This window comes from Pseudophryne corroboree, chromosome 6 (genome assembly GCF_028390025.1).
Source record: "Pseudophryne corroboree isolate aPseCor3 chromosome 6, aPseCor3.hap2, whole genome shotgun sequence".
NCBI lineage: Eukaryota > Metazoa > Chordata > Amphibia > Anura > Myobatrachidae > Pseudophryne > Pseudophryne corroboree.
The window spans coordinates 81,828,824-81,846,657 of NC_086449.1; positions in this window are offsets into that span (position 1 = coordinate 81,828,824).

Here is a 17,834-nt window from a genome sequence, read left to right on the forward strand (position 1 = left end):
GGCGGTGAGAAACGTGGTTCCGGTATCCATCGTTACTTCAGAGCCAACTATAGACTTGATTGAGGTACTGTGTCCCCGGTACCAAATACCATCTAGGTTCCATTTCTCTAGGCAGGCGATACCGAGAATGTACACAGATGTCAGAAAAAGAGTCACCAGTGTCCTAAAAAACGCAGTTGTACCCAATGTCCACTTAACCACGGACATGTGGACAAGTGGAGCAGGGCAGACTCAGGACTACATGACTGTGACAGCCCACTGGGTAGATGTATTGCCTCCCGCAGCAAGAACAGCAGCGGCGGCACCAGTAGCAGCATCTCGCAAACGCCAACTCGTTCCTAGGCAGGCTACGCTTTGTATCACCGCTTTCCAGAATACGCACACAGCTGAAAACCTCTTACGGCAACTGAGGAAGATCATCGCAGAATGGCTTACCCCAATTGGACTCTCCTGGGGATTTGTGGCATCAGACAACGCCAGCAATATTGTGCGTGCATTACATCTGGGCAAATTCCAGCACGTCCCATGTTTTGCACATACCTTGAATTTGGTGGTGCAGAATTATTTAAAAAACGACAGGGGCGTGCAAGAGATGCTGTCGGTGGCCAGAAGAATTGCGGGCCACTTTCGGCGTACAGGCACCGCGTACAGAAGACTGGAGCACCACCAAAAACACCTGATCCTGCCCTGCCATCATCTAAAGCAAGAGGTGGTAACGAGGTGGAATTCAACCCTCTATATGCTTCAGAGGATGGAGGAGCAGCAAAAGGCCATTCAAGCCTATATATTTGCCCACGATATAGACAAAGGAGGTGGAATGCACCTGTCTCAAGCGCAGTGGATAATGATTTCAACGTTGTGCAAGGTTCTGCAACCTTTTGAACTTGCCACACGTGAAGTCAGTTCAGACACTGCCAGCCTGAGTCAGGTCATTCCCCTCATCAGGCTTTTGCAGAAGAAGCTGGAGGCATTGAAGGAGGAGCTAAAACAGAGCGATTCCGCTAGGCATGTGGGACTTGTGGATGGAGCCCTTCATTCGCTTAACCAAGATTCACGGGTGGTCAATCTGTTGAAATCAGAGCACTACATTTTGGCCACCGTGCTCGATCCTAGATTTAAAACCTACGTTGTATCTCTCTTTCCGGCAGACACAAGTCTGCAGAGGTTCAAAGACCTGCTGGTGAGAAAATTGTCAAGTCAAGCGGAACGTGACCCATCACCATCTCCTCCTTCACATTCTCCCGCAACTGGGGGTGCGAGGAAAAGGCTAAGAATTCCGAGCCCACCCGCTGGCGGTGATGCAGGGCAGTTTGGAGCGAGTGCTGACATCTGGTCCGGACTGAAGGACCTGCCAACGATTACTGACATGTCGTCTACTGTCACTGCATATGATTCTGTCACCATTGAAAGAATGGTGGAGGATTATATGAGTGACCGCATCCAAGTAGGCACGTCAGACAGTCCGTACGTATACTGGCAGGAAAAAGAGGCAATTTGGAGGCCCTTACAGAACCTGGCTTTATTCTACCTAAATTGCCCTCCCTCCAGTGTGTACTCCGAAAGAGTGTTTAGTGCCGCCGCTCACCTTGTCAGCAATCGGCGTACGAGGTTACTTCCAGAAAATGTGGAGAAGATGATGTTCATTAAAATGAATTATAATCAATTCCTCCATGGAGACATTCACCAGCAGCAATTGCCTCCAGAAAGTACACGGGGACCTGAGATGGTGGATTCCAGTGGGGACAAATTAATAATCTGTGAGGAGGGGGATGTACACAGTGAAAGGGGTGATGAATCGGACGATGATGATGAGGTGGACATCTTGCCTCCGTAGAGCCAGTTTGTGCAAGGAGAGATTGATTGCTTCTTTTTTGGTGGGGGCCCAAACCAACCAGTCATTTCAGTCACAGTCGTGTGGCAGACCCTGTCGCTGAAATGATGGGTTCGTTAAAGTGTGCATGTCCTGTTTATACAACATAAGGGTGGGTGGGAGGGCCCAAGGACAATTCCATCTTGCACCTCTTTTTCTTTCATTTTTCTTTGCATCATGTGCTGTTTGGGGAGTATTTTTTTGAAGGGCCATCCTGCGTGACACTGCAGTGCCACTCCTAGATGGGCCAGGTGGATGTGTCGGCCACTAGTGTCGTTTAGCTTAGTCACACAGCTACCTCATTGCGCCTCTTTTTTTCTTTGCGTCATTTGCTGTTTGGGGAGTATTTTTTTGAAGGGCCATCCTGCGTGACACTGCAGTGCCACTCCTAGATGGGCCAGGTGTTTGTGTCGGCCACTAGGGTCGCTTAGCTTAGTCACACAGCTACCTCATTGCGCCTCTTTTTTTCTTTGCGTCATGTGCTGTTTGGGGAGTATTTTTTTGAAGGGCCATCCTGCGTGACACTGCAGTGCCACTCCTAGATGGGCCAGGTGTTTGTGTCGGTCACTAGGGTCGCTTAGCTTAGTCACACAGCTACCTCATTGCGCCTCTTTTTTTCTTTGCGTCATGTGCTGTTTGGGGAGTATTTTTTTGAAGGGCCATCCTGCGTGACACTGCAGTGCCACTCCTAGATGGGCCAGGTGTTTGTGTCGGCCACTTGGGTCGCTTATCTTAGTCACACAGCTACCTCATTGCGCCTCTTTTTTTCTTTGCGTCATGTGCTGTTTGGGGAGTATTTTTTTGAAGGGCCATCCTGCGTGACACTGCAGTGCCACTCCTAGATGGGCCAGGTGTTTGTGTCGGCCACTTGGGTCGCTTAGCTTAGTCATCCAGCGACCTCGGTGCAAATTTTAGGACTAAAAATAATATTGTGAGGTGTGAGGTGTTCAGAATAGACTGAAAATGAGTGGAAATTATGGTTATTGAGGTTAATAATACTATGGGATCAAAATGACCCCCAAATTCTATGATTTAAGCTGTTTTTTAGGGTTTTTTGAAAAAAACACCGGAATCCAAAACACACCCGAATCCGACAAAAAAATTTCGATGAGGTTTTGCCAAAACGCGTTCGAACCCAAAACACGGCCGCGGAACCGAACCCAAAACCAAAACACAAAAAATTGCCGGTGCACATGGTTTTAGCCCGTTATAATATGTATTTTTTAATATAACAATGTCCCTAGTGGACCTGATGCACTGGAACACTGTATGATCGAGTCTGATAACCTTGCATGTGTTTGTTTTTTGTTGTTTCCAGGGTCACCATGGTAACGCGGCCTGGCCGGGCGCCGTGACGTCACTTCCGCATCATGTGGTCTGCATCATGTGATGCGCTGTGGACGCCGGGCTGAGAGCGCGGGAGACGCGGCCGTGAATGACGCTGGCGGGGAAACTGATCAGGGGGGGTAAGTTTATTGTTATAAATTTGTTTGTTTGACACTGTACACTTGTCCTGAAGACGGGGAGGTGGTCCCCGAAACGTTAGGCCGTACTGATTACACTGCATTGAAGTTTTTCACAAGTCTGCTGAGTGCCGCCTCTTATTTTTCATTTGTGTCTATACAAGGGTTTTACCCTGAGGAGGGCACCGGAGCAAGTTACACCCATCTGGGGAGGCCAAGAGTGCCGGAGTGTTGTGCATATAAATTATATATATATATATATATATATATATGTATATATATATATATATATATATATATTATATGGGATGCGCCAGAATCCCAACACACAACGGAATGCCGCACCGGAATCCAAAAAAGGGCCAGGACATGACGCTGTATCCCGACTGTTGTCACAGTGGGGTGGGTAGGTATTACACCGGGGATGGAGGGGGGTTTAGGTTTAGTTGACCCCCAGAGGACTTAGAGTTAGGGTGTGGGGGGTGCGGAGGTCTGGTTTAGGGTTTGGGGAGAGGGGGTTAGGGTGAGGCACCACCATGATGGGGGGGGGGTGTTAGGCTCCGGGGGGAGACTGTTTAGGGTGTGCGGGGAGGGTGAGTTAGGTTTATGTGCCACCCGGGAGAAGGCGGGTTAAGGTTAGGCTGTGGTGGCGGGGGGGGGGGGAGGGGGGGGTTAGGGTTAGGCACCTAAAAGGGAGGGTTAGGTAGGGTAAGGGGAGGGTTAGACCATGACTTTTCAAATAATTGGTACTGTAAACGCAGGTTTATACACGTATATATCAGGGACGTAGTATAGCTGTATTCACAAACTGCAGCTCCTCCGCTGATGGTGACTGCCTCCGTTCGCTGCTTCCAGGGAGCTTTGATGTGCTGACTCCTGCATCTCTACCGCAGACAGTGACTGCCTCCGACCGCCGCTGACTGTGTGACTCTGACAGGCCGCACTGTGTGGACCTCGGAGGGAGCTACTATGGTTGACCATGCGCAGCCAGCAGCTCCCCTCACCCCTCCCGTGACACTCTCTATGCAGAGAGCTACACAGCTCTCTGCTAGAGCAGCTCCGCTGTCGCGATCGCGTACGCGATCGCGGCTTTTACTGAGACGGAAACACTGCTGTCTCCGTCTCCAAAATAAAAATGTTGGCTCATCAGGGGGGTTTCCAGGTACTCGGAAACCCCCCCTGCGTGCGCCACTGATGTAAGGTGGCAATGTTTTATGGGGAGGCCTGAAGCTGCAGCTCCATCCGCCCCCATTATTAACCGGCCCTGGGCACAGGTACTGTAGCTATGTAACTGATCAGCAAAAACTAGATTTAATTTTGCAGGAGAAGACACAATTATAGGAAAGCATCTTGTGGTGACCCCGTACCTATTCCTACCAGGGGATCTGGTTAGCATACTGGCCTTGTAGATACTGGCTTTCAGAATACCGACGCTGGAATCCTGACACTGGTCACAAGACCGACACCAGGATGCCGACATCAATGACAATGATGGTGACTGAACCCTGACTACCGGCATCTCGATCATAGCAATGGGGGGTTAGGAGCAAGGTTAGGCTGTGGGGGTAGGAGCTTAGGTTTAGGCACTAGAGGGAGGGTTAGGAAGCAGAGGGGGGTTAAGGTTAAGCACGAAAAAAGGAAGGGTTAAGGTTAGGCATTAAGGGGATGGGGTTAGGCTGCTGAGAGGGAGGGTTAGGGTTAGGTACTAGGCAGGGAGAGTTAGGGTTAGGCTGCGGGGAGGGAGTTTTATGGTTAGGGGGTAGAGGGGGAGGCTTAGAATACTTACCATCAGGTGTCGGTATTCTGACCACTGGCATCCCAAGCGCCGGGATTCCGATACCAACCCCCTACAAGGGCCAGAACAGGGCTCTATGCCTTCTTATACCGACCACGTCCCCTAAACCAGTGATGTCATGACATACCACCTAGGAAGAGTGGCCTCGGGCTCTAGGCAGAGCATCCTAAGAATGCTCCGGGCAGCTCCACAGTCTGCGAGATGCCTTCCCAGAGAATTCCTTGGATGCTCCAGACAGCTTAGCAGCAGTGCTAGAAGGCACCCTGCAAGCCACATGCAGATGCCATGGGGTATCGATAGGGCATGCACTCTGTGCAATGGCACTACTCATCCACCAATAGTTATGAACTTAATTCTTACACTTAGGGTAAGATGTACTAAGCCTTGGAGAGAGATAAAGTACCGGCCAATCAGCTCATAACTGCCATGTTAGAGGGTGTGGTTTGAAAAAAGACAGGAGCTGATTGGCTGGTATTTTATCTCTCTCCACATTATATCTCTCCATGGCTTAGTACATCTTACCCTTGGTTTGATACCTGTAATCATCATCAGTGCAGATTTGCGGCAGCAAGCAAATGTAATGCCTGAAAACAGGCGTATTTCCACTTATGTGCAATGCTGCACAGACTGCAATTGTATCGACATGCCCCAGTAGGAATGTCCCCTTACAGCCCAGTTACACCATCTCAGTTGCAAGTGCAGATTAGAGATGAGCGGGTTCGGTTCCTCGGAATCCGAACCCGCCCGAACTTCAGGTTTTTTTACACGGGGCCGAGCGACTCGGATCTTCCCGCCTTGCTCGGTTAACCCGAGCGCGCCCGAACGTCATCATCCCGCTGTCGGATTCTCGCGAGGCTCGTATTCTATCGCGAGACTCGGATTCTATATAAGGAGCCGCGCGTCGCCGCCATTTTCACACGTGCATTGAGATTGATAGGGAGAGGACGTGGCTGGCGTCCTCTCCGTTTAGACTAGAGTACTAGAGAGAGACACAAATTTTGGGGAGCATATTATTAGGAGGAGTACTACTTGCTGCTGATAGTGTGACCAGTGACCACCAGTTTAATTAATCCGTTCTCTGCCTGAAAAAAAACGATACACAGTGTGACACAGTCACATACCATATCTGTGCTCAGCCCAGTGTGCTGCATCATATGTAATACTGTATATCATTATCTGACTGTGCTGAGTGCTCACTGCTCACACAGCTTAATTGTGGGGGAGACTGGGGAGCAGTTATAGCAGGAGTACATATTTTAAGTACAGTGCACACTTTTGCTGCCAGAGTGCCACTGCCAGTGTGACTGACCAGTGACCACTGACCACCAGTATTGTGATTGTCTGCTGACCACCAGTATATTGTGATTGTCTGCCTGAAAAAGTTAAACACTCGTCGTGTGGTGTTTTTATAAACGCATTCTGCAGACAGTGTCCAGCAGGTCCGTCATTACATAATATATATACCTGTCCGGCTGCAGTACTAGTGTGATATATATATATATTTTAATTTTATCTCATTATCATCCAGTCTATATTAGCAGCAGACACAGTACGGTAGTCCACGGCTGTAGCTACCTCTGTGTCGGCAGTCGCTCGTCCATCCATAATTGTATACCACCTACCCGTGCTTTTTTTTTTTTTCTATCTTCTTGATACTAGTAGCTTACTTTAGGAGTCTGCAGTGCTGAGTCTGACAGACAGTGTCCAGCAGGTCCGTCATTACATAATATATACCTGTCCGGCTGCAGTACTAGTGTGATATATATATATATTTTAATTTTATCTCATTATCATCCAGTCTATATTAGCAGCAGACACAGTACGGTAGTCCACGGCTGTAGCTACCTCTGTGTCGGCAGTCGCTCGTCCATCCATAATTGTATACCACCTACCCGTGGTTTTTTTTTTTTCTATCTTCTTGATACTAGTAGCTTACTTTAGGAGTCTGCAGTGCTGACAGACAGTGTCCAGCAGGTCCGTCATTACATAATATATACCTGTCCGGCTGCAGTACTAGTGTGATATATATATATTTTTTAATTTTATCTCATTATCATCCAGTCTATATTAGCAGCAGACATTTTAGCATCATATTTTATCATTTTAGCATTATATTAGCAGCAGACATTCATTTTTCTTTGCGTCATGTGCTGTTTGGGGAGTATTTTTTTGAAGGGCCATCCTGCGTGACACTGCAGTGCCACTCCTAGATGGGCCAGGTGTTTGTGTCGGCCACTAGGGTCGCTTATCTTACTCACACAGCTACCTCATTGCGCCTCTTTTTTTCTTTGCGTCATGTGCTGTTTGGGGAGTGTTTTTTGGAAGGGCCATCCTGCGTGACACTGCAGTGCCACTCCTAGATGGGCCAGGTGTTTGTGTCGGCCACTAGGGTCGCTTATCTTACTCACACAGCTACCTCATTGCGCCTCTTTTTTTCTTTGCGTCATGTGCTGTTTGGGGAGTGTTTTTTGGAAGGGCCATCCTGCGTGACACTGCAGTGCCACTCCTAGATGGGCCAGGTGTTTGTGTCGGCCACTAGGGTCGCTTATCTTAGTCACACAGCTACCTCATTGCGCCTCTTTTTTTCTTTGCGTCATGTGCTGTTTGGGGAGTGTTTTTTGGAAGGGCCATCCTGCGTGACACTGCAGTGCCACTCCTAGATGGGCCAGGTGTTTGTGTCGGCCACTAGGGTCGCTTAGCTTAGTCATCCAGCGACCTCGGTGCAAATTTTAGGACTAAAAATAATATTGTGAGGTGTGAGGTGTTCAGAATAGACTGAAAATGAGTGGAAATTATGGTTTTTGAGGTTAATAATACTTTGGGATCAAAATGACCCCCAAATTCTATGATTTAAGCTGTTTTTTAGTGTTTTTTGAAAAAAACACCCGAATCCAAAACACACCCGAATCCGACAAAAAAAATTCGGTTAGGTTTTGCCAAAACGCGGTCGAACTCAAAACACGGCCGCGGAACCGAACCCAAAACCAAAACACAAAACCCGAAAAATTTCAAGTGCACATCTCTAGTGCAGATGTTGCCCAATACCCATACTACTCTGTGCTCAGTTCTAGACTATGTGGAATGCGATGGCAGGTAAGATATGCTCTGCACATAAGGGGTCATTCCGACCCGTTTGCAAGCTGCGGTTCTTTGCTGCGGTGCAAACGGGTCGGAACTGCGCATGCTTGGCACCCGCAATGTGCATGCGCGCCGTTGCCCAGTGACAGCTGTTGCCGGGCAACGACCAGAAGATAGAAGAAAGTGATCGCTAGCGTGATCGCAAGAAGATTGACAGTGGGGACAGTGGGGAGGCGTTCCGGGGCGGATACTCACCATTTTCCGGGCGTGGAAATCCGAATGCAGGCGTGTCCAGGTGTTTGGAGGGCACTTGTCTGATGTCAATTCCGGGACCTTCATCACTGGATCCATTGCACAGGGTAAGTAGCTGCAGGGCTGGTCTTGTTCTGCACAAAACTTTTTTAGCATAGCAGGGCTGCACAAGTGATCGTAGCCCTGCTATGCTAAAATACACTCCCCCATAGGTGGCGTCTAGTTGATCGCATGAGCAGCAAAAAGTTGCTACTTGCGATCAACTCGGAATGACCCCCATAGTAATAGGGCTGAAGTTACCATTTTTGCATGATCACCACTCATGTACTGTACTTATCTGTAGCTAATCTCACACACTAAAACCAACTCATAATACTTTAAAATTTACTCCAGATCAGTTTACAGTATATATGATTATTAAATTACATACAACTGTATTAGTAATGTAAACCTTATATTCCAAATATTTAGCAATAAACAGAGAAAGCATCTGCAAAATTCACAGGAAAACCCCAAAAGCTCTTTACCCTGAGTTCACAGTATTCATTGTCATTTTATACTTCTCACGGCCTACAAGGCAGAGCCATTACTGGTGCCAGGGGCAACCGGCTGCCTCATTCTCTAGTGCTCAGTGTGCCGAAACTGGTGCTAGTGGCGACTGGCTGCCTCACACTCTCGTGCCCAGTGTGCCAAAACTGGTGCCAGGGGCAACCAGCGGCCTCACACTATAGTTCCCAGTGTGCCGAAACTGTTGCCAGGGGCAACTACTGGCTTCACACTCTAGTGCCCAGTGTGCCGAAACTGGTGCCTAAGGCGACCGGCAGCCTCACACTCTAGTGCCCAGTGTGCCGAAACTGGTGCCAGGGGTGTTCCGCGGCCTCACAATCTAGTGCCCAGTGTGCCGAAACTGGTGCCAGGGGCTACCAGTGGCCTCAAACTCTAATGCCCAGTGTGCCAAACTGGCGCCAGGGGTGACTGATGGCATCACACTCTACTCTAGTGCCCAGTGTGCCGAAACTGGTGCCAGGTGCGAGCGGCAGGCTCACACTCTAGTGCCCAGTGTGCTGAAACGTGCCGGGGCAAGCAGCGGCCTCATACTCTAGTGCAAGTCTGCCAAAACTGGTGCCAGGGGCGACCAGCTGCCTCACACTCTAGTGCCCAGTATGCCGAAACTGGTGCCAGGGCCGACCGGCTGCCTCACACTCTAGTGTCCAGTGTGCTGAAACTGAGCACTAGAGTGTGCCCAGTTTTGCTAAGTGTGCCAAACTGGTACCAAGGGTGACCAGCGGCCTCATAGTCTAGTGCCCAGTGTGCTGAAACTGGTGCCAGGGGCAACCGGCAGCCTCACACTCTAGTGCCCAGTGTGCCGAAACTGGTGCAATGAGCATCAGAGTGCAGAGGTTCCATCGGCACATCCAGTGCGAGGATTAAGGTCCACATGGGCCTGGAGCTGAAATTTATGGAGGGCCTATTGTACCGTATCTACTCTGCAGCAGTTGTGACCAGCATGTTAGGGGTGTGACTACTGATATGGGGAAAGGTGTTGTTTTGGGGGTTTGGCCTACACAGGGTGTGTGGGCTATGCTGTGGGGTGTGGATAGTACAGCAGAGTAGTGTACAGTATACATTCAAAGCGTACCCTTCCGATGCATAACCTAGTCCTGAGGCTGCTTCTCCCTCCCCCTGCCTCATGCCTTGAACATCTCTGCTTTGCTTACATACAGCCATCGGCGGACATTTTTTCAGAGTCCTGCGCATGCGCTGTAGATCTGGCACTGGTGGTCATTCCGAGTTGTTCGCTAGCTGTTTTCGGTCGCTGTGCAGCGATCAGGCAAAAAAAGGCAATTCTGCGCATGCGTATGCAGCGCAATGCGCACGCGCGACGTAATTTCACAACAGCCGATGCAGTTTCACACAAGGTCTAGCGACGCTTTTCAGTCGCACTGCTGACCGCAGAGTGATTGTCAGGAAGTGGGTGTTTCTGGGACGTAACTGACCGTTTTCGGGGAGTGTGTGTAAAAACGCAGGCGTGTCACATACAAACGCAGGCGTGCCTGGGGAAACGCAGGCGTGACTGGCCGAACGCAGGGCGTGTTCGTGACGTCAAAACAGGAACTAAATAGTCTGAAGTGATCGCAAGCTAGGAGTAGGTCTCGAGCTGCCCAGAAACTGCACAATCTTTTTTTGTAGCAGCGCCGCGATCCTTTCGTTCGCACTTCTGCTAAGCTAAGATACACTCCCAGCGTGTGGCGGCTTAGCGTTTGCACGGCTGCTAAAAGCAGCTAGCGAGCGAACAACTCGGAATGAGGGCCACTGTGCCAGAGTCTCAGTGCTAAGAACAGTAACAGCAGCGGTGACGGCTACAGGAGAGGAGGGGACACACACACGGAGTCTGCACACGGGTCCCCTCCTCTCTAGAAACGCCTCTGACCCCACTGCATTCTGTAACTACCTTAAACACATAAATATGCACTTCAGAAGCACAAAAAAAATACAGTGAGCAAACCGTATTACACACACACTTTATCACGTTTACATGCATGGCACACGCCCATGTAGTTACAATTCAACAGCCAAAGGTCTGCCAGGTCTGCGCCATCTCTTTTGTCGTGACGGATTGCACCTGACTGAGGAGGGGGCAGCGGTGCTGGGGGGAAGGATGGTTAGAAGGTTGGAGGAGATTTTAAACTAGAAGCCTGGGGGGAGGGTTTAGCTAGAAACTACGGGGCATGCAGTGAGAATAGTGGGGATGGCGGTAGTAAACGAAATGGGGGAGAAGTTGGGGGAAGGGTAAGAGCAGGCGGTAAGGTTACTAACATGGGTACTAAAAGATATTTTACCAAAGCACTAACCAATGACGATTACAGGTCATCATTGCTTCATAAGGTGAAAGATGTCCCTAACGCAAGGGAAAATACTTATCTTAGTTGTATGTATGTAAACGCCAGAAGCATTACTGGTAAAAAGGGCGAACTAGAAATACTTGCAGCAAGCAAACAGTATGATATTACAGGTTGAGTATCCCATATCCAAATATTCCGAAATACGGAATATTCCGAAATACGGACTTTTTTGAGTGAGAGTGAGATAGTGAAACCTTTGTTTTCTGATGCCTTAATGTACACAAACTTTGTTTAATACACAAAGTTATTAAAAATATTGTATTAAATGACCTTCAGGTTGTGTGTATAAGGTGTATATGAAACATAAATGAATTGTGTGAATGTACACACGCTTTGTTTAATGTACAAAGTTATAAAAAATATTGGCTAAAATTACCTTCAGGCTGTGTGTATAAGGTGTATATGAAACATAAATGCATTCTGTGCTTAGATTTAGGTCCCATCACCATGATATCTCATTATGGTATGCAATTATTCCAAAATACGGAAAAATCTGATATCCAAAATACCTCTGGTCCCAGGCATTTTGGATAAGGGATACTCAACCTGTATAGGCATTACTGAAACTTGGTGGGACGAATCTCATGATTGGACAGTCAATCTAGAGGGCTATACACTGTTTAGGAGAGACAGACTAAATAAAAAGGGTGGAGGGGTGTGTCTTTTCGTGAAGCCGTTTTTAAAACCTGATATACGGGAAGATATTCAGGAGGGGACTGTAGACACTGTCGAGACATTATGGGTAGAAATTGCATGCGGGGAAAAAGGAATAAAAAAGTTAGTATTGGGTGTATGCTATAGGCCGCCTGGTAACTATCAACGTATCTGATGAGGAATTGTTACTAAAGCAAATTAAAAGAGCAGCAGGAGTAGGAGACATAGTAGTGATGGGAGATTTTAACTATCCAGAGATAAACTGGAAAAACGATTCATGTGAGTGATACTGCTAGGGCAGTGGCGTAAGTTCGTCACAGTTGCCCGGAGGCAAGATAAATATTGGTGCCCCCCTATTTCCTATATTAAGATAAATGTATGTATGTATGTATGTATGTATGTATGTATGTATGCGTGTGTGTGTGTGTGTGTGTGTGTGTGTGTGTGTGTGTATGTATATATATATATATATATATATATGTATATGGAGTGTTCTGAAAAAAATGTATATACTGCATTTATACATTTAATTGTCTTTTATTTTAAATCACACATTTCTTAGCAGTCTTACCCAGGATTAGAACCCATGACCTGTTACACTGACGGCAGACACTTTACTGATGGAGTTATTTGCTCCTGTAGAGGAAGCGTGAGAATTCTAACTATATGAAGTTACGTGTAATTGTCAGAGAAGAATTTTCATACAGTTAAAATTCTCATATTTCCTATACAGGAGCAAATCACTTCATCAGTAAGGTGTCTGCTTCCAGTGTAATAGGATGTGGTTTCTAATCCTGGGTATGATACTTGTAAAATGTGTATATTCAGTATAATAAAGATGGTGTGATTTGTAAGGTGCAGGGACCAGTGAGGAAGTCGGCCACTGAAAAGAAAGCAGCAGCTATCAATTAACTTAATTCAATGGTGTCACAGAATGGGAGGAGAGGTGCCCCCCTTCAGAGCAGGAGCCCGGCGGCAGATGACTCCGTTGCCTCCCAGAGTTCTGCCTCTGTGCTAGGGGCAATATGTTTTTAAACACACCTAATGATAACTACTTAGTTCAACTAATTGAGGAACCAACTAGGTACAATGCAATCTAAGACCTGGTATTAACAAACAATGGGGATTTGGTATCAGGTATTATAGTAGGTGAACCCATAGGAAACAGCGACCACAATATGGTCACATTCAATATCAGTTTTCATAAACAGCCCTATACTGGCTCAACTAGGACTCTAAACTTTAGCAAAGCGAATTTTGAAAAGATGAGGGTATTTTTCAGGGATATTGAATGGGAAGGTTTGTTTTTAGGAAAAAATACTACGGAGAAATGGGAGGTACTAAAATTCCTGCTTGCTAAAAATACACTCAAATTTATTCCTACGAGCAGCAAAAAAAGGAATAAAAATCATAAACCGATGTGGCTTAACAAAAAGATAAAGGGACTTATGGGCAAGAAAAGGCGTACATTTAAAAAATACAAATCTGACGGGGAAGCAGAGTCATTTCAGCTTTATAAGGAATGTAACAAAATATCCAAAAAGGAAATAAGAGCGGCTAAAGTAGAAACTGAAAAACTAGTAGCAAAGGAAAGCAAAGCGAATCCCAAAAAAATCTTTAAATACATTAATAGCAAGAGATTAAAGAAGGAGAGAATAGGCCCTTTAAAAGACAAGTTGGGAGTCTTAAGCAAAAATGATAATGACATAGCGGACACACTAAATGAGTTTTTTTCAACAGTATTTACTAGAGAGGACCCAATTCAGGGACTAACACATAATCTCAATAATGGGAATATCCCACTGATAGGTACTTATTTAAGCGAGGAAGTAGTCTGTGACCGATTAAAACATTTAAAGATTAATAAGTCACCAGGTCCCGATGGTATTCACCCAAGGGTTCTAATGGAGCTTCACTCTGAACTTGTAAAACCGCTATTAATGATCTTTAAGGATTCAGTAATATCAGGTATGGTTCCCAAAGACTGGCGTATAGCAGAAGTAGTGCCTATATTCAAAAAGGGAAGTAAAGCTGAACCAGGTAATTATAGACCAGTTAGTCTTACATCTATAGTGTGTATAGTATTGGAAGGTATTCTAAGAGATAGTATTCAGAAATTCCTTGAAGTCAATAAGGTCATTAAAAGGAATCAACATGGGTTTATGAAGGACAGATCCTGTCAAACCAACCTACTTGGCTTTTATGAAACAGTAAGCGCAAACCTAGATCAGGGTAAAGAGGTGGATGTAATCTTTTTAGATTTTGCCAAAGCGTTCGACACTGTACCACACATGAGACTTATCTACAAGCTACAAGAATCAGGGCTAGGAAGCACAATATGCACTTGGGTCAAAAACTGGTTAGATAATAGGGAGCAGCGTGTTGTGGTTAATGGATCTTTTTCAACTTGGACTGAAGTGCTAAGTGGTGTGCCGCAAGGCTCAGTATTAGGACCGCTATTGTTCAATATTTTCATTAACGACCTAACAGAAGGTCTAGAGAGCATGGTGTCAATTTTTGAAGATGATACCAAATTGTGTAAAGTTATAAATGCGGAGGGGGATGCTGAGTCGCTTCAGAACGACTTAGTTAAATTAGAAGCTTTTGTCAGCGAAATGGAGAATGCGCTTCAATACAGACAAGTGTAAGGTAATGCACTGTGGTAACAAGAACAAAAATAACACCTACCTACTAAATGGGGTAAAATTAGGGGATTCTGTACTGGAAAAGGACTTAGGTGTCCTCATAGATAGCAAACTAAGCAGTAGTACCCAAAGTAGGACTGCTGCAAAGAAGGCTAATAATAAGAATTTACTTACCGATAATTCTATTTCTCGTAGTCCGTAGTGGATGCTGGGGACTCCGTAAGGACCATGGGGAATAGCGGCTCCGCAGGAGACTGGGCACAAAAGTAAAGCTTTAGAACTACCTGGTGTGCACTGGCTCCTCCCCCTATGACCCTCCTCCAAGCCTCAGTTAGGATACTGTGCCCGGACGAGCGTACACAATAAGGAAGGATTTTGAATCCCGGGTAAGACTCATACCAGCCACACCAATCACACCGTATAACTCGTGATCTAAACCCAGTTAACAGCATGATAACAGAGGAGCCTCTAGAAAAGATGGCTCACTACAGCAATAACCCGATTTTTTGGTAACAATAACTATGTACCAGTATTGCAGACAATCCGCACTTGGGATGGGCGCCCAGCATCCACTACGGACTACGAGAAATAGAATTATCGGTAAGTAAATTCTTATTTTCTCTAACGTCCTAAGTGGATGCTGGGGACTCCGTAAGGACCATGGGGATTATACCAAAGCTCCCAAACGGGCGGGAGAGTGCGGATGACTCTGCAGCACCAAATGAGAGAACTCCAGGTCCTCCTCAGCCAGGGTATCAATTTTGTAGAATTTTACAATCGTATTTGCTCCTGACCAAGTAGCTGCTCAGCAAAGTTGTAAAGCCGAGACCCCTCGGGCAGCCACCCAAGATGAGCCCACCTTCCTTGTGGAGTGGGCATTTACAGATTTTTGGCTGTGGCAGGCCTGCCACAGAATGTGCAAGCTGAATTGTACTACAAATCCAACGAGCAATAGTCTGCTTAGAAGCAGGAGCACCCAGCTTGTTGGGTGCATACAGGATAAACAGCGAGTCAGATTTTCTGACTCCAGCCGTCCTGGAAACATATATTTTCAGGGCCCTGACAACGTCTAGCAACTTGGAGTCCTCCAAGTCCCTAGTAGCCGCAGGCACCACAATAGGTTGGTTCAGGTGAAACGCTGAAACCACCTTAGGGAGAAACTGAGGACGAGTCCTCAATTCCGCCCTGTCCGAATGGAAAATCAGATAAGGGCTTTTACAGGATAAAGCCGCCAATTCTGACACGCGCCTGGCCCAGGCCAGGGCCAACAGCATGACCACTTTCCATGTGAGATATTTTAACTCCACAGATTTAAGTGGTTCAAACCAATGTGACTTTTGGAACCCAAAAACTACATTGAGATCCCAAAGTGCCACTGGAGGCACAAAAGGAGGCTGTATATGCAGTACCCCTTTTACAAACGTCTGAACTTCAGGGACTGAAGCTAGTTCTTTTTGGAAGAAAATTGACAGGGCCGAAATTTGAACCTTAATGGACCCCAATTTCAGGCCCATATACACTCCTGTTTGCAGGAAATGTAGGAATCGACCCAGTTGAATTTCCTCCGTCGGGCCTTACTGGCCTCGCACCACGCAACATATTTTCGCCAAATGCGGTGATAATGTTTTGCGGTTACATCCTTCCTGGCTTTGATCAGGATAGGGATGACTTCATCCGGAATGCCTTTTTTCCTTCAGGATCCGGCGTTCAACCGCCATGCCGTCAAACGCAGCCGCGGTAAGTCTTGGAACAGACAGGGTCCTTGCTGGAGCAAGTCCCTTCTTAGAGGTAGAGGCCACGGATCCTCCGTGAGCATCTCTTGAAGTTCCGGTTACCAAGTCCTTCTTGGCCAATCCGGAGCCACGAATATAGTGCTTACTCCTCTCCATCTTATCAATCTCAGTACCTTGGGTATGAGAGGCAGAGGAGGGAACACATACCCATGGTGTTACCAGAGCGTCTACAGCTATTGCCTGAGGGTCCCTTGACCTGGCGCAATACCTGTCGAGTTTTTCCCAACGGTTTATAATCATGTGGAAGACTTCTGGGTGAAGTCTCCACTCTCCCGGGTGGAGGTCGTGTCTGCTGAGGAAGTCTGCTTCCCAGTTGTCCACTCCCGGAATGAATGCTGCTGACAGTGCTATCACATGATTTTCCGCCCAGCGAAGAATCCTTGCAGCTTCTGCCATTGCCCTCCTGCTTCTTGTGCCACCCTGTCTGTTTACGTGGGTGACTGCCGTGATGTTGTCCGACTGGATCAACACCGGCTGACCTTGAAGCAGAGGTCTTGCTAAGCTTAGAGCATTGTAAATGGCCCTTAGCTTCAGGATATTTATGTGAAGTGATGTCTCCAGGCTTGACCATAAGCCCTGGAAATTCCTTCCCTGTGTGACGGCTCCCCAGCCTCGCAGGCTGGCATCCGTGGTCACCAGGACCCAGTCCTGAATGCCGAATCTGCGGCCCTCTAGAAGATGAGCCCTCTGCAACCACCACAGGAGGGACACCCTTGTCCTTGGTGACAGGGTTATCCGCTGATGCATCTGAAGATGCGACCCGGACCATTTGTCCAGCAGGTCCCACTGGAAAGTTCTTGCGTGGAATCTGCCGAATGGGATTGCTTCGTAGGAAGCCACACCATTTTACCCAGAACCCTTGTGCATTGATGCACTGAGAGTTGGCTCGGTTTTAGGAGGTTCCTGACTAGCTCGGATAACTCCCTGGCTTTCTCCTCCGGGAGAAACACCTTTTTCTGGACTGTGTCCAGGATCATCCCTAGGAACAGAAGACGAGTCGTCGGAACCAGCTGCGATTTTGGAATATTGAGAATCCAATCGTGCTGCCGCAACACTACCTGAGATAGTGCTACACCGACCTCCAACTGTTCCCTGGATCTTACCCTTATCAGGGAATCGTCCAAGTAAGGGATAACTAAAATTCCCTTCCTTCGAAGGAATATCATCATTTCGGCCATTACCTTGGTAAAGACCCGGGGTGCCGTGGACCATCCATACGGCAGCGTCTGAACTGATAGTGACAGTTCTGTACCATAAACCTGAGGTACCCTTGGTGAGAAGGGTAAATTGGGACATAAAGGTAAGCATCCTTGATGTCCCGAGACATCATGTAGTCCCCTTCTTCCAGGTTCGCAATCACTGCTCTGAGTGACTCAATCTT